The sequence below is a fragment of the Panthera uncia genome, chromosome D1 (assembly GCF_023721935.1).
Source record: "Panthera uncia isolate 11264 chromosome D1, Puncia_PCG_1.0, whole genome shotgun sequence".
Classification (NCBI taxonomy): Eukaryota; Metazoa; Chordata; class Mammalia; order Carnivora; family Felidae; genus Panthera; species Panthera uncia.
Window position 1 is genome coordinate 79,366,563 of NC_064808.1, and position 20,078 is coordinate 79,386,640.

The following is a 20,078-nucleotide window of genomic DNA, read 5'->3' on the forward strand; positions in this document are numbered from 1 at the left end:
AGGGGAGGAGGTGTGGTCAAGGTGAAGGACACAGAACAAGATGGAGTCCGCGGGCGTAGTCCCGCCCTTTCAATTTCATAGTTTCCAGTTTATAAACAGTGGGTATACAAAGACACAATATTCTTCTTTTTTTAATGTTTATTTATTTATTTTGAGAGACAGAGAGAGAGCACAGGCAGGGCAGGGCAGGGCAGAGAGAGGGAGAGAGTGAATGCTGTCAGCACAGAGCCCGACATGGGGCTTAATGTCACAACCATGAGATCATGACGTTAGCCAAATTCAAGAGTTGGATGCTTAACCAACTGAGCCTCCCAGGTTGTCAAAAGACAACGATATTCTTTTTTCTTTTCTCTTCTTTCTCTTCTCTTCTCTTCTCTTCTCTTCCCTTCCCTTTTCCTTTCCTATTCTTTTTTTCTTTTTCCTTTCCTTTCCTTTATTTTTTTTTCTTTTCTTTTTTGATTTACATCCAAGTTAGCAACAATGATTTCAGGAGTAGATTCCTTAATGCCCCTTACCCACTTAGCCCATCCCCCCTCCCACAACCCCTCCAGTAACCCTCTGTTCTCCATATTTAAGAGTTTCCTGGGGCACCTGGGTGGCTCAGTCAGTTGAACGTCTGACTTCAGCTCAGGTCATTATCTAGCGGTCTGTGAGTTCAAGCCCTGCGTCAGGCTCTGTGCTGACAGTTGGAGCCTGGAGCCTGCTTCAGATTCTGTGTCTCTCTCTCTCTCTCTCTGCCCCTCCCCCAGCTCATGCTCTGTCTCTCTCTCTCTCTGTCAAAAATAAACAAACAATAAAAAAAAAGAGTTTCTTATGTTTCGTCCCCTCCCTGTTTTCATATTGTTTTTGCTTCCCTTCCCTGTGTTCATCTGTTCTGTGTCAGAGTTCTGAAAAATTCTGTAGTTGAAAAAGTCTATTTCTCAGCCTCCTTTGTAACATGGAGGCTATCTGATACAGTTTCTCCACCGAGATAAATAAAAGTCATAAACTGGAAATTTCTGGGAAAGTTTTGTTCTTCTAATAAGTGCTACTGCTACCCCTTTCTTCCTTGTGATTTTCTTCTAATTCTTCCTGCCTGGAAAATGGATGGGAGGCTAGAAGTGGAGCAATCGTTTTGTGACCATAAAAATAAAAACAAGAAGGATGCTAGGTCATTTTTATAATCATGGAAACTGAACTAACTCCAAATTGCTGTTTTATGAGAAAAAAACATTATTTGGTTAAGTGTTATAAGAGAGTTTCTTTTATAGTCAGTCAAATGAAATACCTTACATCCTCATCATTTTACTAAACCAAACAATTTGCAGAACTAAAGAATAACAATCATGTAGAAATGCCACACTTAACATACATGGTGGTTGAGTACTGCTGATTTCATGCGTACCTTTCAAGGAACCAGAAACTCTAATGTAGAAGGGTCTATGTTTGTGAGATATGACTTACCATATATATGTATGGTATATAAATGTATACATTTAAATTTAGTGAGTCGCATTTCTTCCCATTTATATGTTCAGTGACTGGAATCACCAATCCAATTGCATATTATACAGCTGTAAACTTTAAGCTTAAAACTGAATGTTTTGGGGGCACCTAGGTGGCTCAGTTGGTTAATTGTCCAACTTCATGATCTCACATTTCGCTTGTTCAAGCCCGTTATCAGGCTCTGTGCTGACAGCTCAGAGCCTGGAGCCTGCTTCAGATTGTGTCTCCCTCTCTTTCTGCCCCTCCCCTTCTCGTGCTCTGTCTCTCTCTCTCTCAAAAATAAATAAAAACGTTAAAAATTTTTTAAATGAATGTTTTGTTCAAAAGTTTTGTTTATAATTCCATGAGAATACAATGAATCTGCTTAAAAAATTATTCATTGCAGCAAATAGCTCATAGCAACTCAGTTCAACTAGAAACAGTGCATTCTACATAATAAATGCCTTCTTTGTACCCACCTCTTCTAACTCTCTAGAGGGCTGCTCCACTTCAGATGGACAGTACAGTCTTGTGTGGACAGAAATGCCAAGGAAAAAGTAGAAGGAAGGAACATGTAGGAGTAGTGAAATGAGAGAGATGAGGAACTCTATGGAAAGCCTCTGCACATGGGATGTCACCACTTATGGACAGAGACTGTTATAATATGTTGAGCACATGTGCAGGCTCCAAATGAACAGAAGACTTTTTCAAGTGACAACATGAATGAGTATTATGGATGAGTCTGAGACTCTACATTCTAGGTTCCGATCCAATGTTACTCTTTGCAATTGTGCAGAGCCTCAATTCACTCATTAAAGGAAAACATATATATCTTGTTAGCTTTACTTATTCTGACTTGCTAATTTGTGAGTATAAATTATATTTTAGTGTATGTGCTTATACTTGTGGATATTTTGTTCTTACAGCTTCACTGGCCCACAGCAATTGTGTTTAATGAAAATCAGGTTGGTCTTGGAGTCAGAAAACCTGGTTGGAATCCTGGTTAAGCCATAGGCCTAGTTGTATAATTTTGTGCAACTCTTATCTATAAGCCTCAGTTCCCCCATTGGAAAAATAGAGATAATATACATCTTACAGTGTGTTATGAAGCTTTTATAAAATTGTGTACCTCTTCCACAGGACTCCCCAGCAAAATGAAAGAGATGAAAGATAGAAGCTTTGGACAGGGGTGCAGCTAAAACAACATGGGTTAGCAGGGGTCTCACACTCAAATACCTACTAGTTCATACAGGTAATGTAAAAGTGTGAAGTAGGCAAGTGAGGCTGTGGTGATTACAGAGTACTGTCCCTGAAAGGCTCAGGCCTTTTAAGCTCCAACTGATTGCTGCTATGTAATAATGTAGGCTTAGATTTTCTGAGTTTTAAAGAGATGACAGGAATATGGGTGTTCATGTTTTAAAACCTTGTTTTCAAAATGATGGCAAATATTTTAGAATGTTAAAAGATTGTTAGACTAAATAACATAACTGTGGAAGTAGCTAGTAGGCTACTGGTTTGTTATCTTTAGGTTTCACTGAATTTTAGAGGAGGGCTTTAATTTTTCTTTTCTCCTGGCTGAATAATAGGTCCCATTGGCTGAGGAAACTCAAGAAATATCTGAGGTTCTTGTCTCCCAAACGGCTTCCTTGTTTACCTTCCAAGTAAACAGCCTCCATATATATATTTCTGGCAGAGTTTTGAGTGCATACAGCTGCTAACAAAAAGGAGAGCTCAGCCAAATCTAAAGGTGTTAAGAGGAAGTTTCATTATTTCATTTGGAACGAGTGGGCAGAGGATATATTGGCTCTGTGTGAAGTAAGGATGATTGAATGTGACCAGGAAATGGCCAAACAACATGAACATTTAAAAGAAGTCATCTAAAATAGGCTCACTGGGGCATTAGGAAAAAACTTGATTTTTTTTTTAACCCAAATGCCCAGAATCTTTTAATTCAAAATCGTTATGGATAGGACCAATTGTAGTTAGTTTCATCAGGTGTTTGTGAATGAAACACTTCAATCTTATTGTCTGAACACATTGGTCATGATCTCTATTTTTTGTTTTACTTTTTAGAGCGACATCTCGGAGGAGGAGTTTTCTCTGCTTCTGCTTCATCCTAGTGAGGGAAGCCACATACGCTGAGGTAGGTTTGACAAATACTTCTTGAAACATAGGTTAAATTTACTAGAATCAACTACTGGAAAATTCAAATTCCTCATGGTGTGGAGTTGTTTGTTACAGAGTAATATTGGAACAATTATGTGGGGGGAAGTAGCAATTGCAAAGAAAAGGAGAGATCAGACCTACTGGGTGCTGACTCTGTTCTAGGCCCTAACTAGCTGTTCTCTTGATAATTACTTCTCGGTGTGTAGATTTCTGGACCCTTTCCAACTCAACAGTAGAAACTCTGTGTAAGCTACTTATTTCTTTCATCACAAATCTTAAGAGAAGGGCTCAATTATAAAAAAAGAAAAAGAAAAAACTTTCTGTTGTCTAGATAAGTACTTTATATTATATATATATATATATCCATATATTATATATCACATTACATATCCATATATATTATGTATCTACATATCTATCATATCTATATATTACCTATATTATCTACATATCTACATATCTACATGCTATTATTGTGTATCTATTCTATTTTATATTATACATTTATTTATATACGTTATATAGATAGATACTATCTATATCTTTACATTTTCTCTTTTTAGTTAATTTATTTATTTCAATTTATTTTTTAATTTATATCCAAGTTAGTTAGCATATAGTGCAATAATGATTTCAGGAGTAGATTCCAGTGATTCATCCCCTATGTATAACACCCAGTGCTCATGCCAGCAAGTGTCTTCCTTAATGCTCCTTACCCATTTAGCCCATCCCCCCACCCACAGCCCCTCCAGCAACCCTCAGCTTGTTCTCTGTACAGTTTGTTCTCTGTATTTAGGAGTCTCTTATGTTTTGTCCCCCTCCTTGTTTTTATATTGTTTGCTTCCCTACCCTTATGTTCTTCTGTTTCATATCATAAATTCCTCATATGAGTGAAGTCATATGATGATTTGTCTTTCTCTGACTAATTTTGTTTAGCATAATACCCTCCAGTTCCATCCACATGGTTGCAAATGGCAAGATTTCATTCTTTTTGATTGCCGAGTAATATTCCATTGTATATATACATACCACATCTTCTTTATCCACTCATCCATTGATGGACATTTGGGCTCTTTCCATACTTTGGCTATTGTCGATAATGCTGCTAAAAACATTGGGGTGCATGTGTCCCTTTGAAACAGCAGCCTGTATCCCTTGGATAAATACCTAGTATTTCAATTGCTGGGTCATAGGGTAGTTCTATTTTTAATTTTTTGAGCAACCTCCATACTGTTTTACAGAGTGTCTGCACCAGTTTGCATTCTCAACAGCAGTGCAAAAGAGATCCTCTTTCTCTGCATCCTTGCCAACATCTGTTGTTCCCTGAGTTGTTAACGTTAGCCATTCTGATAGGTGTGAGGTGGTATCTCATTGTGGTTTTAATTTGTATTTCTCTTATGATGAGTGATTTTTTCATGTGTCGTTAGCCGTCTTCTTTGGAGAAGTGTCTATTCATGTCTTTTGCCCATTTCTTCACTGGATTCTTTGTTTTTTGGGTGTTGACTTTGATAAGTTCTTCATAGATTTTGGATACTAACCCTTTATCTGATATGTCATTTGCAAACATCTTCTCCTATTCCATCCATTGCCTTTAGTTTTGCTAATTGTTTCCTTTGCTGTGCAGAAGCTTTTTATTTTGATGAGGTCCCAATAGTTCATTTTTGCTTTTGTTTCCCTTGCCTCTGGAGATGTGTTGAGTAGGAATTTGCTGTGACCAAGCAGTTTTTGCCTGCTTTCTCCTTGAGGATTTTGATGGCTTCTTGTCTATGTTTAGGTCTTTCATCCATTTGGAGTTTATTTTTGTGTGTGGTGTAATAAAGCGGTCTAGGTTCATTTTTCTGCATGCCACTCTCCAGTTTACCCAGCACCATTTGCTGAAGACTGTATTCCATTGGATATTCTTTCCTGCTTTGTCAAAGTTCGGTTGGCCATACATGTGTGGGTCCATTTCTGGGTTTCCTATTGTGTTCCATTGATCTAAGTGTCTGTTTTTGTGCCAGTACCATACTGTCTTGATGATTACAGCTTTATAATACATCTTGAAGTACGGGATTGTGATGCCTCCAGGTTTGGTTTTCTTTTTCAGGATTGCTGTGTCTATTTGGGGTTTTACATTTTCATAGAATTCTCCTGCTTTGTTTTTTTTTCCTCTTCCAAAAGCTACCTTGTATTGATGGTTTTACTCTATATTAGGATAGAGGTAGAATAGTGGCTAAACTCCGAAGTTGCACTTTCTGGATTTAAATCCTGATTTTCTGGGGGTGCCTGGGTGGCTCAGTTAAGTGTCCAACTTTGGTTCAGGTCATGATCTCATGGTTCACAGGTTTGAGCCCCGCATAGGGCTCTGTGCTCACAGTGCAGAGCCTGTAGCCTGCTTCATATTCTGTGTCTCCCTTTCTTTCTGCTCCTCCCCACTCATGCTCTGTCTAACTATTTCTCTCTCAAAACTAAAAATAAAAAATTAAATTAAATTAAATTAAATTAAAATAAATAAATAAATCATGACTTTCTAAACCACAATATCCTAACCTATAAAATGTGGATACTAATAAGATAATCTCATAGATTATAATATTACATGAAATAGTACTTGATATAATAGTAGCTGCTACTACTACTATTATTATTATTATTTGTTCCTTATATCAACTGTGGAAAATAGGTATTACCTAAATTTTATAGATGTGGAAACAAGAGAAATTATGACAATCTTTTTTAAACTTTTTTTTAATGTTTTTGAGAGAGAAGATACAGTACAAGGGGGGGGGAGGGCAGGGAGAGAGAGAAACACAGAATCTGAGCTGTCAGCACAGAGCCCAACGTGGGGCTCAAACTCACAAACTGTGAGATCATGACCTGAGCTGAAGTTGGACACTTAACCTATTGAGCCAGCCAGGTGCCCCAAGAAAGTACAATAATCTTAAAAGACTTTTATTTTTCTTCAGAAGCAGTACCTCTCATAAGAAGTTATAGATTCTTGTTGATTCTTTTAGTCCTAGTTAAGGAATAGAGTTTCTAGCAAGACTGATAATTTTCTTGTTCATCATGATGCTAGAAGTAGGCTAATGGAGCAACTGGGTTTCTTGGTTGTATCAAGTCATTTGGCTAAAAAATCCATTACAAAATAAATATAGTAGGTGTGCATTCTCAGGTGCAGAACCAAAATAGCAAATGGGAATCTTCCTCGTTGCTAGCACTGCTGGGTGGGACAGCAAGGATGACAAAACACACTTTTAAATACCAGGCTTTCAAAACTTTTATTTATGGTGGAGGAAAACAACACTACCAGGTATACCTGTTTCAAGCTTTTTTCATTAAAAAAATCTAGAAAATAATTTATCAGGGGTTAGGTCTCTGTATAAGACAACCTGACTGGCAGCCAATGTCTCCCCAACAGTTCACAAAGAGAATTCTTCTTGTTTTCAAACTGACCCACTTTAAAATGGAGGAGGCTAGTCTAACTTATAAGCAAAACAAACATGGAGCTAAAAGAGGGGAGGAAACTGGGACAGAAGAGAGGTCAAGACCACATTTTCTTATTCAGCTCAGTCAGTTGCCCTTTAATGAGTCATAATACCTCTCTGAGTTTCATTTTCGTGCTTCTGTTGAATGTATTCATAATAGAATGCGTGCTTTCTACCTGAGATGCTTTTCCAGATGAGATAATGCACACAAAATAGTGATTGTGGAAGCTTTTCAAATGGTAGAATAAATAAAAATATAAGGACTTTTTAATATTTCAGCTGCAGCTTGGAAAAAATGATAAAAGGTATGTTAAATTAAATTTTTATTCTAATGGAATAAGATTTCATAGATATTATTTAGGGGTGTAAATTGAATTACTATTTCTATTTCATTAAAAAATTAATACTTATTTTCTTTTTGTTTCTTTTTTTTTAGTTTATTTATTTATTTTGAGAAAAAGAGAGAGAATGCAAGCTGGGGTGGGGGCAGAGGGAGAGGGAGAGACAGAATCCCAACCAGGCCCCATGCTCAGCATGGAGTGCAATGATCTCACAAACCGTGACATCATGACCTGGGCTGTAATCAAGAGTCAGACACTAGGGGCGCCTGGGTGGCGCAGTCGGTTAAGCGTCTGACTTCAGCCAGGTCACGATCTCGCCATCCGTGAGTTCGAGCCCCGCGTCAGGCTCTGGGCTGATGGCTCGGAGCCTGGAGCCTGTTTCCGATTCTGTGTCTCCCTCTCTCTCTGCCCCTCCCCCATTCATGCTCTGTCTCTCTCTGTCCCAAAAATAAATAAAAAACGTTGAAAAAAAAAATTAAAAAAAAAAAAGAGTCAGACACTCAATGGACTGAGCTACCCAGGTGCCCCTTATTTCTAATGCTTTAAAACTCAAAGGTATTTGAGCCTTGTTATGAGTGAAACAGTAATCCTATAAGGAAATATAATGTTAATAGATAAGTAGAAGAAATAGTATTAGGTAGGAAGCGATAAACATTTGGACTTTAAATTTTGTTTTTAATTTTAAAAATTCTTAAGCTAAGAATATTATTTAGTAAAAACTTTCCATAGAGCTTAATAGATATTTTATGTGCTATTTTAATAAAGAGTTGGTGTTGTTTAGGAGAAGCAAAACTAAGGAATGTTTGCCCCTGTAGTTCTCAGCAAAGCCTCACCAGTGTTCCTTAGTCTTTTGTGTCAACATTCTGTGGCTGTCATACTTTAAAAGGCCTTTTAATAAGGTGAAATTATTTCTTACTAAGAAGATTAGGAAAAACATCATGAGAAAAAAGATTTTGATTCAATCCTTAAAAGGTGAAAAAAATCTGGAAGATAAATAGCAAATCAGAGGAGGTCACGCTAAGTAAATAACACAAAGTATTCTGACACTCATAGGAGATTTCGGTCATTAATTACATAATTCTTATCTCTCTTTATCTGTCTTAAACTTAAGAATTATGCCTAATTTGGTATGTCTTTATTTGTACAATATGCCTGGTCACCTGGGCAACATGCTAAAACTTTCGTTTATGTAACAGAATGTAAGTCTTACCTGAATTAAGTTACTTTTAAAAAGCATATTTCCAATTGAGACACCCTTTTTTATCTTTAAGAAAAATGAAACAAATCAGGGCTCACCAGAAGCTCCAGGGATAGGCGAAGTGAATGGTAGGGGCTGGCTAGGCTCGTGGTGCTCTCAGCTGAGTACTAATTCATTCTGGATTTGAAAGATTAGTCCTTTCAAAACCCAACTTATTACATCCACCATCCTCTCAAGGGGAAAAGTCAAGTTTGATTTGGGGTCCTTTGACACTTCCTAAAGTTTTAAGTTCTTTACTCAAAGTGCAAAGCAGAATGGTGCCAGACTTATGCTGCCCTAAATCCTGTTATTTATAAGATGTTTGGACATTTCCAACAATAAACATGAATTGTGGACTCAAACACATTTACTGCCTCATTTATCTCCCCAGAACTCAAACAGATCCCAAAAGAATAAATACAAATTTCTGTTGAAGTTTTACCAGTGCCTGCTTGTGGGTCCTGGTGCATTGATATATGATAGCACTTTGAGTCTCATTGGAAAACGTTTGTACCTTCTCTCATAGCTGTAACTGGAGACATATTAGACTTCGTTCTGAAACTATTTCTAGCCATAGTCACCATCATCTACAGAATATATGACCCTATCAAAAATACCTTTTAACTAATCTAAATTCCAAGATCAACTTCTCCCCAAGAGGCCTGTGCCTATTAATAACAAATCATACCATTTCCTGTGGATGAGACATGCTTCTCTTTAACAAACAGATGTCAAAGGAAGGTGTATTGTGTATTCACTTCTTATAATATTAACTGATCAGTTACTTCCTAATGAAGCAATCTCTGTGAGTGGATTTGTAGGGAGTGAGTATAGACAAATATAGATATGCAGCAAATAGGTGGGATGGGGGAGGCCAGTGCAGCCTGGGGATGACTGAATTCACAAGGACCTGGCAGACATGTGGAAGATGCTCTAAGAAAGAATAAGAGAAAACTAAGCAGTTTTCAGTGTGTTAAAAAGGTAAATCTCTACTTCCAAAACTCTGTGGGATCACTTCTGAGTCTTTGGATGTCATAAAAATGACATATGTTCTTTAATTCTTTAACAATAGTGTGAAATTAGCTAGCTTTTGGTTATATTTATATTAACAACCTGAAAAGCCCAGCCAACCCAGAGCCACCTTTGCCAAACTTCACATTGTACTTTTGATATAAATATGCATAGATTCATGGGAATGCTTATTGACCTTCAGAGCTAGAACATAGAGTTGTAAAAGTACTGTACATAGGAAGTTGAAACCTTTGTTACCTTTGTTATCCTAATTGAGAAGCTGATTTGTTACATTTTCTTTCTTTTAAAAAAAAATTTTTCTGGGGCGCCTGGGTGGCACAGTCGGTTAAGCGTCCGACTTCAGCCAGGTCACGATCTCGCGGTCCGTGAGTTCGAGCCCCGCGTCAGGCTCTGAGCCGTCAGCACAGAGCCCGATGCAGGGCTCGAACTCACGAACTGTGAGATCATGACCTGAGCCGAAGTCGGACGCTTAACTGACTAAGCCACCCAGGCATCCCATGTTACATTTTCTTTCAGTTGCTGTTCCTGGCAGTGAATATGACCTTATAAGAGACCACAGTCTGCTATGGGACTATTCCCCAACCTCCCATCCAAATGCATTCTCTTTGGGGCTGTCAAGCACTCTGGTGCATGCATGCACATGCACGTGCTCTCTCTCTGTGTCTCTCTCTCCCTCTCTTTCTCTGTAGGCTGCCCTCATAAAGTGAGTTGCTGCTATGTTGATGTGCTTTGGTTTAGTTCCTCTGGTGTTGACATTTTTATTTCGAGAAGAAACATAATTCATAATAGCAGCAACAGTTTGGAGAAAAAATTAGCTATTAAAATAGTTCTTAAATGAAATTCCCTTTCAGGTGACTGCAGGGACAAGATTTGTTGAACTGTGTCATTTTTAATGTGATATTACATGTTGTTGCTTTTTTTTAAGTTTTAGGTTTTTTTTTCTCATTCAATAATCTTTCCTATTTTTCTTATTTATTTAACATCTTTTAATGACATAGACAAGTGATGGTAGTTTTCCTTCTTAAGGTAAATGCGTTAAGCCCTTTCTGACTAAATTAGCTTCACTTTAGTTATTATGATATGAAATTCTCAAATAGAGTACTTTTTCTGTTTTTATTGGCTTTTTCGTTGCCTTTGATCTCCAAAGACTTTGAAGAAAGTTTGTAACTATGAGGGTTTCATGCAGTAACTTTGACTTGATATTTCCTTTTGGGTCAACCTGTCTACTACAACAGACCTTTCCAGACTAGGTTCCTTTGGTCTACACTAGCCTCTCTCTACTTTGAACTCTTAACACTGGAATTGAAGTCTATGATTTAAGATTTATTCATATTATGGCTTAAATTTCCTTGAATTTTTCTCGTGTGTGCAATATTCTTCATCTCTAATAAGACCATGATATAATTGTGAATAGATATTAATTTCTACTTAGATAACACTTTAAATTCTTAAATGACACATAATAGGAGCTCAATGTATATTGGTTAATGCTTTAGGCAACAGTGAGGGACATTCCTTCCTGTCATTTTCAGGTCTTTATTGGTCTGAGGAAATATTTTCTATTTCATTTCCCCCCAATTATTTTAAGACAATTTAGCTTTTCATTCATTAAAATATAATTATATTTTAATGATTACTGACTGGATCAAGCATTTAGATGATAACCTAAATTTTTTTTTTTTTTTTTTTTTTTTTTTTTTTTTTTTTTTTACTTCTCAGTTTTGGAAGACAGTTTGGAATGTAGTTTCATTCTGCTTCCAAACCTACTAAGCCATGCTTTGAAATATTTCAAAACAAAATATATATTACGGAGATTATTCTTCTACTCATTTTATACTTGGAATCACCCCACTGAGTTTGGTAGAAATTAGTGATGAGGGGTATAGATAAGATGTAACTTCCCAAACTGATAAACCATGTACTAAACTTTGTTCTGACTTTTGTTTCTATTTTTTTCTCCCCTTTAGCCCCAAAGAATAAGAAAGCAAAAGATTCCACACCTTTACCAGTGAATAGGTTAAAGATTATTATCAGTGGAGCAGAAATGCCTACAGCTATAACGTTTTAATTAAATTTTTATTTTAATTTCAGAATACTTAACATACAGTGTTATATTACTTTCAAGTGTACAATGTAGTAATTCAATACTTCCATTTAACACCTAGTACTCATCATGACAATTGCCCTCTTTAATCTCCATCACCTACTTGACCCATCCTTTCCCTCTCCTCTGGAAACCATCAGTTTGTCCTATATATAAGAGTCTGTTTCTTGGTTTGTCTCTTTTTTTTTCCCTTTTGCTCATTTTTTTGTTTCTTAAATTCCACATATTAGTGAAATCATATGGTATTTCTCTTTCTCTGATTTATTAAGCTTAGCATTATACTCTCTAGTTCTATCCATGTTGTTGCAAATGGCAAGATTTCATTTTTTTATGGATGAATAATGTATATCTTCTTTATCCATTCATCTATTGATGGACTCTTGGGTTGGTTCCATAATTTGGCTATTGTAGATAAAGCTGCTATAAACATAGGGGTGTATGTATCCCTTTGAATTAGTCTTTTGTATTTGGAAGGGAAAGTATTTGCAAATGATACATCTGATAAAGGGTTATTATCCAAAATATTATAAAGAATGTATACAACTCAACACCCAAAAAACCAAATAATCCAATTAAAAAATGATCAGGGGTGCCTGGGTGGCTCAGTCAGTTAAGATCTGACTCTTGGTTGAGCTCAGATCATGATCTCATGGTTTCGTGTGTTTGAGCCCTACATCAGGCTCTGCAGTGGCAGCATGGAACCTGCTTAGGATTCTCTCACTCCCTCTCTCTCTGCCCCTCCCCCATTCATGCTGATTCTGCCTCTCTCAAAATAAATAATCTCAAAATAAATCCTCTCCAAGGATGTGGAGAAAAGGAAACTTGTGCACTGTTGGTGGGAATACAAACTGTGCAGCCACTGTAGAAAACAGTTTGGAGTTTCCTCAAAAACTTAAACATAGAACTATCATTTATTTTGATTGAAAAAAAGAATAATCAGAAATTGTGCCCCAGAACAATCCTATTTATCTTCAGAAATATGAAAATTAATTTCAATTTTTTCACAAATCCACATTTTAAGGCATAATATGGATAACAAATTATAATTACATTATATTTGTAGCTTAATAACATTGTGGGTGCTACCTGCAATGGAAGGTTCAATTCACTACTTCAGTTTCATGTGAACAAAACTAAGAGGAACCCACAATTTACCAGCCTCTTTGTTGGCTGAAAACCCCATCTGTTGGGAGCTCTACCAAATCAATAACATTCTGTCATTAACCTACATATCAGTGCCCGGTTTCAATGCCTACGTTTATATCCTCTATGAATCCTCTATGACCTTGGATGAGTCACATGCTCTCTTAAATCTCAGATTATCTATTTGCAAAATGAGATGGTGGAACTGATTTGTTTGTTAACATATTTTTCATTGCTGACTCCTCTGAGAAGTTAATGAAAGTAATGGAAAACACATTTATACACAGGCACCAAATTATACACAGACTGTTGAGATCTTAAGCTTCCTTAAAGCTTGTCCATGGACCACAGAAAAAGAATCCATGGGCCAAATGATCTTTAGAGGTCTATGTAAATCTAATGTGACTGGCTATACTTTTATTTTAAATTAGCTTAAACAGAATATTGAAAGAAAAAAAAAACAAGAAAATAAGTGTATAATATAAGCAACACAAATCTGGGTATTAACTATGAATTTAGATTGTGGTGTTTGGAATGTGGTGATAATGAATTCGATATGCAGAAACAAAATATATCAGCACTGACACTGCATTTTAACAGTAAAGTTTTAAATAATAAATTTCTGTTTATTACAAGATGGATTAATTTATACATCCTCTAGAGGTACATTTTCTTATCATTTCATTATCATTTCATTGCATACAGAGGGGTGCCTGTGTGGCTCAGTCAGTTAAGCATCCAGCTTCAGCTCAGATCATGGTCTTATCTCTCCTGGGTTCAAGCCCTGCATCAGGTTCTGTACTGACAGCTCAGAACCAGGAACTGGCTTCAAATTCTGTGTCTCCCTCTCTCTCTGCCCCTTCCTCACTTGCATTCTGTCTCCTTCTCTTTCTCAAAAATAAATATTAAAAACCAATTTTTAATTTCATATAGAGAAATATACTGATTCAAAGAACAGATGATAACATAATGACTTCCAAATTAACATAGAAGACACTATTAATTTGACATACATATTTTGAAGATTTTTAAATGACTAATCTTTACATTTAGCATTCATACTGTTAAAATATTCAGTAGAAATTATTTCACAATTAAGATTGATTTAATCAATAAAATAAACTTCCATATTTATGTTTAAAAAGTTTATCCTTGGGGTGCCTGGATGGCTCAGTTAGTAAGTATCCAACTCTTGATTTCAGCTCAGGTCATGAACCCAGGATTGTGGGATGGAGCCCCATGTCAGGACTCTGTGCTATGAGCATGGAGCCTGCTTGGAATTCTCTCTCTCTCTCTCTCTCTCTCTCTCTTTCTCTCTCTCTCTCTCCTCCCCCACTCACATGCTCTCTAAATAAATAAATAAATAAACTTTTTTAAAAAAGAACAGTTTATCCTTGAAGTACGATTGGAAGCTGTTTGCTTAATATTTTGAGCAGTTAAAACATGTGCCTGGGTGGCTCAGTCAGTTAAGCATTTAACTCTTGATTTCAGCCTAGGTTGTGATCTCAAGGTTCGTGAGTTCAAGCACCTCATCAGTCTCCATGCTGATGGCGTGGAGCCTGCTAGTGATTTTCTCCCTCTCCCTCTTTCTCTTCCCCTCAGCACTCTGTCTTGCTCTCTCAAAATAAATTAACTTAAAAAAAATGGGATTGTCTGAATATAGCTAAGAAGAATTAAAATGCAAATTAGTATTTTGAATTGTAATGTCATATTCAATCTTAAGAAAGTACAATGGAAAAGATGACTTTTTTTAGAACCAAGGTTTTATTAAAAGGAATGGATAAAGGGGAGATGGAAAGAAAGAAAAAAGAAAAATTGTTTTCGAATATCAAACAAAAAATGCTTCTTAAAAGAAAGTTAAACTTTACTGAAAATAGAGTACAGAAAAAAATAGTTTTCATGCAGGAAATATACATTGGATTTTGAAAGTATCACTTTCAAAATCACACAAGCCAAAGTATCACTATTTTAAGATTCATTTGTGTTATATAAAAAATCTATCCAAATTTATACTTAAATGGGTAAAATCAAGGTTAAGTCATTTTGTAAAATTTTTGTAAGTACCCCAAATTACTTTAGATTGTTTATAGACACACAAGAAATAAAGAAACCAAGTGTTTCTTGCATTTTTCAAAAATTAAATGGAAACAAGTTAAACAAAGATAATAACTATTAAGAATTTATAGAATAAATTAAATAAAAATCTATTAAAATATTGAACCACTCTTGTCCATATTTCCAAAATTTTTGAGATACATATATATCATGTGACCTCATCTTTCAGGTAGGGAAACTCACACCAGCTCATAAGAAATGTCAGAGTCATTTAGAACGGAATTTTTTTCCTTCAAGTTTCCAATCTCTTTCCTCTATATTTTAGCCTGAAAGGATAAATTTTGTTGTCTTTTGTAAAAGGTACTTACGTACATTTTTTTCTAGATTGTGTGCATGAGTTGCACTCATGCATGTGTGCAGAGTTAAGAGTAAACATCTCCTATCCCAGAATAACTTGAGTGTCCTACTTAAGTAGAGATAACTTGGGACAGCAATAAGTTGAAAGCTCCACATGATGTATGTAATTTAACTCTATGCAAAAAGGTTTCTAAAAATATGAAAATGGCATGATGTATAAATAGCCTCTGAATATGAGTCAGTATTTTCTTAGTTATTGGAAGAATTACATTTTGAGGCTTCATAGCAGAAGTGAAATAAATCACCAGACAAGAATCTAGTGAATTCAACACAGTTTAGATAGCCAAATCAGATGATTTTTAAACAGTAACCTCTTCCTTCTTCCTTGATCACCCTAGGTAGGCCAGTTTCTTCATTGCAAATATAAGCACTCTATTTACTAAGCTCCTTGTAGAGATTTTTGTAAGTATACATGAACTTTATAAAATGTTTTTATTTTCATAAAATTTGCTTTAAAAATGAAGTCTTCTTAAATAATAATGAACATGATTCTCTATTTCAAGGAGGAAAGTGGGGTGCTTCGGTGGCTCAGTTGGTTAAGTGTCTGGCTTTTGATTTCAGTTCAAGTCATGATCTCATGGTTCGTGGAATTGAGCCCCACGTTGGGCTTATAGCATAGGATTCTCTCTCTCCCTTGCTCTTTGCCCCTCTCCTGTTCACGTGTTCTCTCTCTCTCAAAATAAACTTAAAAAAAGTAAAAGGATGAAACTAATAATTCTTGCAAATGTGCAAATAACCATTTGTTGGCATAACTTTTTCCAAAAAGCAGCTCCTCGATGACCATCTCCCATCACAGTGCGTGGGTCTACATAGCAACCTCTCAAGCTGCACAAGAGAGTGAGCAGGCTTAAGGTCCACAGAGGACCATTACTTAGAATTATATTTGTGTAGTGTTTTATAATGTGCAAAGGAATTTTATAGGCACTGTCTCATTTAAACATGAAACCTTTTGCTGAAATATTCTCTGCTTGATAGGTGAAGACACTGAGGTTCAGAGAGTTGAAGATAGATTACTAAGATCACAAAGCATTATTTTAGAGAAGTGAAAGATTTATTCTTTAAAACTGAGTGTAGTAATGCTGTTTGTTTTACTACATGTATTTAGGTGCTATTAACAACCATCTTAAATTGATGTTAAGGCCATCTCTGTTTAAATGATTCGCAGGTATTATGTTTTGGTTCACTACCTGTATATTCTTACTTGCATACCTTAACCTTTTATCAACCAGGTTATTACTTTTTTATTTTTTAGAAATTCTTAGTGATAATTATCCTTTGGTAAATCAACACTGCAAACACTTCCAACAAAATCAGAAATTCGATTAAGTTAAATGTAAATACTCTCTGGCTAAATAGATATAGATATTGCATTATAGTTTTCCCCTCTCTTTGAATTTTGTTCCATAATTTATTGATTTTTACCTTAGTTATTCTATATTTTCTCTAATTTTGTGGGAATTTACATATATGTTTCTTACTATCCATAATTTCAACTATCCATAATTTCAACAACTAAAATGTCATTTAGGAACTTGAAAAACTTTGTAATAATTTTTGTTTGTATATCATAAAAAATTTTACATAAAATCTAACCATTAATTGACATTGATCCAAGTTCTTAAAAAATGTTCTTTTCTGTGGCAAATTGTTCATTACTCTGCAATGTTTCAGTAAAAACATTGCATCTTTGAATCATTGTGATCATCAGGAAAGGTGTAAGATTTGTGAAGATCTAAATAAATCTGACAAGTAAAAACATTTCCTCTGTTCTGTGTATCATCGAGGCTGGTTTGATTTAATTTTTTTTTGAGAGACAGCAGGGGAGGGGCAGAGAGAGGTAGAGAGAGAGAATCTCAAGCAGGCTCCGTGCTCATCAGCACAGGTCCTGATGTGGGGCTCGATCTCACAAATGATGAGATCGTGACCTGAGCCAAAATCAACAGTTGGACGCTTAACCAGCTGAGCCACCTAGGTGTCCCAGATTTTAATCTTATTAAAAGGAAACATTTTTATTGTGCAGTTCTGCTAAAAGTGTCTTAATAAATTAAGAATTTCAAAATTTAAATATGAATTCTATGAATAATTCAATTTACACTGATATTTTTTTCTTTTTTTCCAGCATATTGCCCCCTTTGTTTTTTCTTTTTAACAGAAATACTTAGTGTCTATATCTGTCTTACCTTTAATAAGGTTTAGATGGTTATTTATCTTAACCTCTGGCACACAAGAATTAAAACGTGAAGACAAAGAATGGAAGCTTTGAAAGACATTAATGTATCATTTTAATCAAAACTCTTTAGTAACTATAATGGAAATATTGAGAATATGAATTTATCCCCAACATTCCAACCATTAAAAAACATTCCTTGCCAAGTCATTTGGAGCTACCTTGAAGTCATATGTCAAATCAGAGAATCTTTGACTTTCAAAGATTCATCATACTTTATATAACTCCCTAATTTTGAGTAGAACATTAAGGTATATTTTCTTTAAGATGGTATATATTTCAAAAAGCACTGTATTATGGTAACTTTTATAGACCTAGGGACTATCAGTTAACCTTTTATTCAAAAGTGATATCTCTGTGAATGAAGAGACCAATTCAACTACACAGATAATGGCAATTAATTACTTGCATGAAAGTATTCTGTCTCAAAATATGTATATATTTCCAGTAATTAAATAAGATTAAACTCTTAATCATAAATTTAATAGGGGAGGAATTTTCTTTTGATCTTTGATTAATTCCTTATCAGAGGCTGTGATGCTGGGAAATTAGTGCTATTTATATTTTGGTTTCCCCAGAGAATTGACTATTACCCCCCCCCCCCAGAAGCTCTCTATAGTTGTATTATGAATTTCAGTCCCTGGTACTTCTGGGGAACATGGAGAACCCTAAATTCACCCCATCCCATAGATACAACTAGATAACACTCACATTAGTGCAAATAACCTAGAAAATGACTTGAAGACTGAGAAACAAACTCCATAACTAAATGTAGAGAAGAGGCCACATGGAAAAGGGTGGGAAAGGTAGAGAAGTGGTGGGGAGCTAAACCCTGTGGGTCTGGCCATTGGAGGAAATAAGTATGGGCGTGGAGAGGGGAGCCTGGACTGGGAAAATGAATCCCCACAGCATTGGGCTTTGAAAATCAGAGGGGATGGATTTTGTGAGTTCTTAGTGGGACTTAAAGCCTGGAACTTTACAAATCAGTGGCACTTAAAGCCTGGAACTCTGGGACACCCTGGAGGGTGAGAGAGAGCCCTGCCCTTAAAGACACAGAACAACAAACAGCCCTCAGAAATACACCTTAGAAGCAGCTGTTTGAAAAATGCCTGGGGCACGTGAGAGGTAAATTTACTTAGAGCTCACTGAGAGACTTCTCCAGGAAAAAAGGAGCTGGAAGGCGCCATTTCTTTCCCTGGCCCCAGCATAATTACTCAGCCATCTGGTAAGGCCAGCATAGCCCCAGCATTCGCTACCTAACTCAGATTGCACCCTTCCCCTTCCAGCTGGGCTTGCCTGAGTACTGGTACTGAGTCCTCTTTCCCAGAAGACATGTGCAAACCTTGCCAACACTGCATCTTCTGACCTTCTCCAGATGAAGTGCACCTTATTAGAACTGCACTCCCAGTCACCTGTGTGCTTTGCAGAGTGGCCCTGGGATGCCTGGTCTCTGCAAGAGCTGTGTATCCCTATTGGCAGAGAAATGCTGCATACACCTTGTGGCACTGTGTGCATGCCTGTGCGTGTTTTGCAGAGTTGCCCAGGCCAGCCAGGTCTGAATGGCTGCTGTGCATCCCCTGTGGAAGAGGACCAGCACAACTTTGTTAAAAGTGCATGCCGAACCCACTAATTTCAAGAGCAAGAGACAAAGCTGACTTTCCTAACACACAGAAACAGACACAGAAAGTTAAGCAAAATGAGACAGAGGAATATGTCCCAAATGAAAAACAGGCCAAAATCACAGCAAAAGAGCCAAGGAAAACAGAGATAATATGTCTGAAAGGGAATTTAAAGTAATGATCATAAAGATACTCACTGGACTTAAGAAAAGAGTGGAGGACTTCAGTGACACCGTTAACACAGACATAAAAAAGAACTAATCATAGATAGATGAAGAACATAATAGTTCAAATTAAAAATATATTAGATGGCACAAGAACAGACATTCAGATCAATGGAACAGAATAGATAACCCAGAAATGGACCCACAAATGTATGACCAGCTAATCTTTGACAAAGCAGAAAAGAATATCCAATGGAATAAAGACAGTCTCTTCAGCAAGTGGTGCTGGGAAAACTGGACAGCGACATGCAGAAGAATGAACCTGGACCACTTTCTTACACCATACACAAAAATAAACTGAAAAATGGATGAAAGACCTAAACGTAAGACAGGAAGCCATCAAAATCCTTGAGGAGAAAGCAGGCAAAAACCTCTTTGATCTTGGCTGCAGCAACTTCTTAACACGTTTCTGGAGGCAAGGGAAACAAAAGCAAAAATGAACTACTAGGACCCCATCAAAATAAAAAGCTTCTGCACAACGAAGGAAACAATCAACAAAACTAAAAGGCAACCAACAGAATGGAAGAAGATATTTGCAAACGACATATCAGATAAAGCTCAATCCCCCCCTCAAATAATAATCCA

The 20,078-nt window shown here is 36.3% G+C and overlaps 1 long non-coding RNA gene across 2 annotated transcripts in view; it reads left to right on the forward strand.

Moving 5' to 3' along the window:
• The first annotated feature begins 806 nt into the window (after positions 1-806).
• LOC125915060 (uncharacterized) overlaps positions 807-20,078 on the forward strand; it is a 38,133-nt gene continuing 18,861 nt past the window's right edge. The window contains exons 1-4 of one of the 2 annotated variants that reach the window (XR_007455558.1): positions 807-2,330; positions 2,605-2,716; positions 3,538-3,607; positions 7,374-7,399. This is a non-coding gene — a long non-coding RNA (uncharacterized LOC125915060). Of the gene's footprint in view, positions 2,717-3,537; positions 3,608-7,373; positions 7,400-20,078 lie in introns of both variants that reach the window. The other variant, XR_007455550.1, reaches the window with a different exon arrangement.